Source organism: Bos grunniens, chromosome 2, assembly GCF_055505025.1.
Source record: "Bos grunniens cultivar Pamir isolate PY7600 chromosome 2, Bosgru_T2T1.0, whole genome shotgun sequence".
NCBI lineage: Eukaryota > Metazoa > Chordata > Mammalia > Artiodactyla > Bovidae > Bos > Bos grunniens.
The window spans coordinates 42,483,776-42,491,947 of record NC_141166.1 but is presented as its reverse complement, the minus strand read 5'-3'; positions in this window follow the sequence as shown (position 1 = coordinate 42,491,947).

The window sequence follows — 8,172 nt, the reverse complement described above, 5'->3', positions numbered from 1 at the left end:
TATCATTCTAACTGAAATCTCTCTGAAAAAATACTCCTTGGCTTTGAAAGAATTTTAACAAAGAGCATTTTAGAGGTAAAGGTTGAATCACATTGTAGGTCAAAAACAATTAAACATCCACAATTTCAATAACTGAATCAAATACAAGAGGACTGAGAAGAGTGTCATTACATTTTTACTTAAATACAATAAAAGTTATGTTTGAATTTAAAATAGGTGAATTTTACAGCATATAAACTACATCTCAATAAACTTCAACTTCACTCGCTCAGTCATGTCCGACTCTTTGCAACCCCGTGGACTGTAGCCCACCAGGCTTCTTTATCCATGGGATTCTCCAGGCAAGAATACTGGAGTGGGTTGCCATTTCCTTCTCCAGGGGATCTTCCGACCCAGGGATCGAACCCAGGTCTCCCATATTGCAGGCAGACGCTTTAACCTCTGAGCCACCAGGGAAGTCCCAATAAATATCTCAATAAAGTGTTATAAATTGAATGTTTGTGTCCTCCAGAAATTCATGTTGAAACCCTACCCTTTAATGTGGCCTTTTAGAAACAATTAGGATTAGAGGAGGCTATGAAGATGAAATCCTTATGGGTGGGATTAGAGAGTGAGGAGAGAGTTTGCTTCCCCTCTCTGCTCCCCACCACAGCAAAATACCAGAAGGCACCCATCACAACCCGGAAGAACTCAACCATGCGGGCACCCTGATCTTGGACTTCTAACCTGGGAGAAATAAATTTCCGTGGTTTATAAGCCATCCAGTTTATGGGACTTGGTTATAGCAGCCCAATGTATTAAGGCATTCAGTAAAGCTGTTACGAATACTACTAGAGTTATTTATTCGAAATTATTTGCAAAGACTAACCCATTATTTATAGGTAGGTCTACTGAGCATTCATGAAACTCCATGAGTTATCTCACTTATCCAGAGAAGAGGAGAAAACCAGGCCACAGCGAAAAGCTGACCTCACTCTTCTTGGCTCTGTCCCCTAGTTCACAAGACTTGGGTGTCAAAGGGTCCGGTCTATCCCAGCATTTGCTGTTCTGCAAGACAGGGGGATAATTAAACCAAGGCCACAGAAGTTTGTAGAGAAACAGCCAGAAACTAAAGTCCACCGTCTCAACTGCTTCTTTCTCCATAGTGGGTTAACCATTAACTTGAGACCAAACAAGGACTTTGTCTTCTTGTCTGAGGCTTCCCTCTTCTATGGTGACACACCTGCTTTTCCCCACCCCAGCTCCCAGCCCACCTTGGAAAATATTATCAGGCCATAGACTCCCTGTGGAAGTTCACCTCAACCCAAGGGTCCATGCTGGGAGGCAGGGAAGGAAGGAAAAAAAAAAAACAACAGAATCTGCAGCAACACTCTACAAGTCTCTTACTTGCTGTCCAGTATGTCACCGTGCAGTGGCCACACCAGCATGCCTTCCTGGAAGCAGACGGATCAGCTGAACCTACAGGAAGTCCTCTGAGGGCAGCTTCTCGCACTTGAATCCCCCAGGAATCTGACTAAAATGAAGATTCTGATTCTTTAGGTCTGGGCTGAGCTCTGAGAGTCTATTCCTCACGAGCTTTCTGGAAATGCTGATGCTGCTTGAGCAGGGACAACACTAAGTGGTGAGGTTCCAGAACAGCGCTCACTGTTCAAAAGAAATGTAAGGCAAGGCAAAAATGTGAGCCATGCACTTAATTTTCAATTTTCTGGTAGCTACATTAAAAAATGTAAAAAGAGGGACTTCTCTGACGGTCCAGTGGTTAAAACTTCATGCTTCCCTGATTGGGGAAGCTTCCCTGATAGCTGGACTTCCCTGATAGCTCAGTTGGTAAAGAATCCACCTGCAATGCAGGAGACCCTGGTTCAACTTCTGGGTCGGGAAGATCCGCTGGAGAAGGGTTAGGCTACCCACTCCAGTGTTCTTGGGCTTCCCTTGTGGCTCAGCTGGTAAAGAATCTGCCTGCAATGTGGGAGCCCTGGGTTTGATCCCTGGGTTGGGAAGATCCCCTGGAGAAGGGAAAGGCTACCCACTCTAGTATTCTGGCCTGGAGAATTCCATGGACTTGTATAGTCCATGGGGTCACAAACTGTCAGACACGACTGAATGACTTTCACTTTCTTTTCACTTTGGGTGGTGATAGTGGTAAAGAACCCAACTGCCAATGCAAGAGATGTAGGAGATGCTGGTTGGATTCCTAGGTGGGGAAGTTCCTCTGAAGGAGGAAATAGCAACCCACTCCAGTATTCTTGCTAGGAGAATCCCATGAACAGAGGACCCTGGCAGGCTATAGTCTGTGGGGTCACAAAAGAGTTAGACATGACTGAGCACACGCGTGCATGCCCACACATACAAACACACACACGTGCACACACATACACGGGGAAGTAAGATTCCTCATGCTGCGTGGTGCAGCCAAAAAAAGAAGAAACAAACAAAGGATAAAATACAGAGAAAAAGGAAAGTGAGACAAGCTGGAGATAAAAGAATCCCAAAAAAAAGAAAGATGCCTCTAAACACTTAACCTCTATTTGTTTTCTCACTTTCTCACCTTAGTTCCTTGGCTACACAGAAGAAGATAACTTTTGGAGACTTTTTTCCTGCCTTGGTCTAGAAACAGGAGGAGACTTGATGCTGCCACAGCACTGAGCCATATAAAACCAGCATAAGAGGATCCCTCCTGAGTCTTCTACAGAATTTGCTTCTATAAGCCATAGAACTGGAGGACCATTGACTTCATATTCCCTTCAAGGCATGAATTCTTTTAGAAACAAGAACAGTCAACCCTTCCTTGAATATTTCTGGAAAGAGTTCACCATCTTGATAAAACATCCTTTTCCATTTTTAAGAAATGCTACACAACTATTTCTATCATGTTGAAATTTACCTCCATTTAATGTTCATCTGCTCATCCAAGTCCCATTTTCCAGAACTATGCAAAATATATGTCATCGTTATCCTTTAAATAATTGGAGACAGATGTTCTGGCATGCTTGTCCTAGATCTCTTCCTGTTCAAGTCTGCCAACACCTATATATCAATTTGAGAGCAATATATATAGTATTATAATTGTTCAGAAAAAGGATTAGTTAAGTAAACTGTAATCAATCCATATAGTGGATTATTACGCAGCCATTAAAAAATGATGATGGAGATGCAGATTTATTGACCTTGAAAGATTTTTACCATATGTTAAATGATTAAAAAGCATGCTAGCAAACCATGCTAGCTTACTCCTTGGAAGAAAAGTTATGACCAACCTAGACAGCATATTTGGAGAAGGCAATGGCACCCCACTCCAGTACTCTTGCCTGGAAAATCCCATGGATGGAGGAGCCTCTGGGCTGCAGCCCATGGTGTCGCTAAGAGTTGGCACGACTGAGTGACTTCATTTTCACTTTTCACTTTCATGCATTGGAGAAGGAAATGGCAACCCACTCCAGTGTTCTTGCCTGGAGAACCCCAGGGACGGGGGAGCCTGGTGGGCTGCCGTCTATGGGGTCGCACAGAGTCAGACACGACTGAAGTGACTTAGCAGCAGCAGCAACAGACAGCATATTAAAAAGCAAAGACATTACTTTAGCAACAAAGGTCCATCTAGTCAAGGCTATGGCTTTTCCAGTAGTCATGTATGGACGTGAGAGTTGGACTATAAAGAAAGCTGAGTGCCGAAGAATTGATGCTTTTGAACTGTGGTGTTGGAGAAAACTCTTGAGAGTCCCTTGGACTGCAAGGAGATCCAACCAGTCCATCCTAAAGGAAATCAGTCCTGAATATTCATTGGAAGGACTGATGCTGAAGCTGAAACTCCAATACTTTGGCCAAATGATGCAAAGAAATGATTCATTGGAAAAGACCCTGATGCTGGGAAAGATTAAAGATGGGAGGAGCAGGGGATGACAGAGGATGAGGTGGTTGGATGGCATCACCGACTCAATGGACATGGGTTTGGAGTTTGGATGGACTCTGGGAGTTGGTAATGGACAGGGAAGCCTGGCGTGCTGCAGTCCATGGGGTCATGAAGAGTCAGCCATGACTGAGCGCCTGAAGTGAACTGAACTGAACTGAGACATGTTGTAGGAGCATGTGTTGTAGGAGTGTGCTTAATTATCCTTAGGAAGCAAGAATTTCTGCTCAAGGTGAAGATGAGGCGTGAGGTCAGGTTTGAGGAAAAAGGAGAAAGTGTGAACATGTCATTTAGAAGAGGGAGAAGAGCAAAGGGATTGCTTATTTGCTGCTGCAGCTAAGTCACTTCAGTCGTGTCCGACTCTGTGCGACCCCATAGATGGCAGCCCACCAGGCTCCGCCGTCCCTGGGATTCTCCAGGCAAGAAGACTAGAGTGGGTTGCCATTTCCTTCTCCAGTGCATAAAAGTGAAAAGTGAAAGTGAAGTTGCTCAGTTGTGTCCGACTCCTAGCGACCTCATGGACTGCAGCTTACCAGACTCCTCCGTCCATGGGATTTTCCAGGCAAGAGTACTGGAGTAGGGTGCCATTGCCTTCTCCAAAATCATGCTTAAGTCCTCCTTATTTATAAACCCTTTTTAAAGAATATGAATTGATCAATGGAAATATTAACTTCACTACTAAAATCATAGAACTCTAGACTTTTTGAATTAGAAGATACTTTAAATACTATCATTCAACTTCTTGCTTTCATAGGGAAAAAAATAGGAGATCAGGGAATTTAAGATGTGTGCTAAACAAAGTCCCTAGGCAAATTAGTGGCAGAACTCATATCTGTTTGGTGGGGAAAAGAATAAATAATTGAATGGTGTCTCCCCCAAACATAGACTACACATCAATAGCTGGAATGTACAGATTCCAGATTAATATAACACTTTCTTGCTAGAGATATACAATAACAGGATGGGAGTTTTAAATGTTGTGAAGGATGGTTCTTGCATTACAGTGGAGTTAGTCTAAATTACCCTTCTAATTCTTTTTTATTTAAATTTTTATGTATTTATTTTGGGTTACACTGGGTTTTACTGCTGTGCATGAGCTTTCTCTAGTTTCGGGGAGCGGGCTTCTCACTGCAGTGGCATCTCTCGTTGCAGAGCACAGGCTCTGGGCGTGCAGGCCTCAGTAGCTGCAGCACATGGGCTCAGGAGTTGCCGCTTGCAAGCCCTAGAGCTCAGGCTCAGAGGTTGTGGTGCACAGGATGTGGGATCTACCCAGACCAGGGATCGAACCTGTGTCCCTTGGATTGGCAAATGGATTCTTATCTACTGCTCTACCAGGGAAGTCCTACTGTCTAATTCTGATGTTCTACATTTCAGATGAAGTGTTCAAGAATACAGTGCACTAAAAAGCACACCACTGGCAGCGTCAGGACTACTAGGATAACTAAGGCCAACAGCTCACGTAAAACCTCCTCCCCTAAAGTCTTCAATTACAACTTTTGAAATAACAGAACTGACTGAAGCCCCTTATTTCCTGTACCCATGCTACAATACCTGTGTTTATCCAGCAGGAAATGTCCATAAAACAAGCAGCCAGAAGAAGAGGTAGGAGACATAAGATGCTTGAACAATAAACAGGACAGATAATTTGTCTTGAATAATTGATGCACTGAGGCTCCAAGGCTATTAATCTGACAAGCATTTCTAATGGTGCTAAAACTAACCCAAACGTTTCCCAGCACCCACCAATGAATGGACCACAGTTTGCTCCTAAGTTTACACTGTAAAGAAAGGACAATTACATTGCTATTCCAATAAACAGGAATGGCCACCGCAGAGAAAATGTCTGTAGACACAATTTGGGAACGTTTTCTCCAATCCAGTTTGCTCCATAGAATGATTGTACTTTTAAAATTTTTTTACAGGATATTGGAGAGGAACTGGGGGAATGATAACGACAGATATACCATGTCCACTGATAACCGCCATGTGTCAAGGCTGGTAGATTCCACGGGAGCCCTGTTAGATTCAGTTTATTATATATGTAGACAGCAAAAAAAGCAAGAAGTGAAGGTGCCAGCTCCTTGCATCTTCTGTCTCACAGAGGGATCAGGTGACTACAGCATGCATCACAGGAAGCTCTGTCGCCGAGAAGTCATCGCCAAGCGGAGCTAATCAGTTTAAAGCCTGCAGCTGTGCCCTCACAGTGGGGACAAGGTCTCAGACCTCATCAGAGGCTGGAAATGAGGAGGAAGATTGGGAGGCAAGTGAGAAATGGCCTGATAGCCTCTTCTCACAAACCTCTCCTGTTCTGAGACAATCCCAGGGCCCACGTGGAGACATGCACAGATCGCCAGGGCAGAGCCGCCCCCCTACACCATGGTGGGCTTAGAGTCTCTGGGGCAAAATGATGAACAAGAGGGAGGAGTCTGACGTGAGAAGTCAGTCAAAATAGTCAACAAGGCTCTGATTAGAGAGCTGAGTCACTGACTGGTTAGCAAAGGAAAGAGGATAAACAGGCAGCTCCGGCTCATGGAGGTGGGACCCACAAGGAACAAGGAACTGACAAACAGCCCATTGGACACAATGGTGGAAACAAGTAGGAAAAACTTTGGTTTAAAAGAGATCCAAACAGTTGTTTGCTTAGCACTCTATACTCCACAGTAAAGACACTGTGTTCAAAACAAAAACATTGTTAAAATTTTAGATTTGGAAGGAATCTTAGACGTGATATAATGTGAAGATTTCCAAACATTGAAAGTTTTTAGCTCCAGAACTCACGTTCAAACAAAAACCCATGAGAAGCGAAGTGTGTGCGTGCTAAGTCGCTTCAATCGTGTCTGACTTTGCAATCCTACGGACTATAGCCCACTAGGCTCCTCTGTTCATGGGATTCTATGGACAAGAATACTGGAGTGAGTTGCCGTGCCCTCCTCCAGGGGATCTTCCCAACCCAGGGATCGAACCTGTGTCTCCTGCAGCTCCTGCATTGCAGGTGAATTCTTTACCCCTGAGCCACTAGGGGAAGGAAAGGGGGACAGTCTATCCCACTCCACCATTTTCTAATCCTATCCACCGCTCTGGGGGGCCTTGAGGACATGCCCAGAGCCAAGTAGAGAAACCCACTAATTTAGCTGAATTCTTGCAGTTTACGGATAAGAAAACTAAGGTCCAGAAAGGTGAGGCTGTTTTTCCAAGGTTAAACTTTTAGTTTAGAAAAACAGCTTGCACGTCTGAGCATTTCTTCATACTACAGTGCTGTTTCTAGTAAACTGTCATTTCTAAACTGCCACACAGCTTGATTTAGTAATACAAAATTGCACAAGTAAGGAATTGTTCCAAAGCAAAACTGACTTTTAGAATTCTATTGTTCTGAGACTGAAATTATACTTTTAAAATTCACTTTTTAGACATCTCTGGTGGTACAGTGGATAAGAATCCACCTGCCAGCGCCAGGGACAGGGGTTCGATCCCTGGTCTGGGAGGATTCCATGTGCTATGGAGCAACTAAGCATGTTTGCCACAACTACTGAGCCTTCGAGCCAAACGTACTGAAGCCCGCCCACCTAAAGCCTGTGCTCCACAACCAGAGAAAACACTGCAGTTGAGAAGCCCAGTCACCGCAAACCAAAGAGTAGCCCTTGCTCGCTGCAACTAGAGAAAGCCTGTGTGCAGCAGTGAAGACGCAGCACAGCCAAAATAAATAAATAGATCACTTATAAATAAATAAATAGGACTTCCCTGCTGGTCCAGTGCTTAAGAATCTGCCTGCTGATGCAGGGGACATAGGTTTGATCCCTGGTCCGGGAAGATTCCACATGCCTTGGGGCAACAAAATCTGTGTGCCACAGCTACTGAGCCCAGCTGCCTTAGAGCCCAGGAGCTGCAAGAAGAAAAGCCACTGCAGTGCTAAGCCCGTGCACCTCTACTAGAGAAAGACCACCTACAGCAATGAAGACCCAGCACAGCCAGAAATAAATAAATAAATAAAAATTACTTTTTTCCTCTACTGGACTAGTTCCATGGCATCAACAATACCTTCTACTTTTAGTAATTTAAGCATTATTTTATAAGACATTTAAGAATATGTGACTTTAATGTTTCACTGCATTTTCTACCAATATTTTAGTTTAGTCTCAGATGTAAAATACTTCCCAAAGGAGAGCATCTCCAATTTTGTAAGTTATGTCAACAAGAAAATATGATGAATTAATATAAATCAGATTTACTGCCAACTTTTCATGAATAAATGTATTTTGTTAATAGCTTGC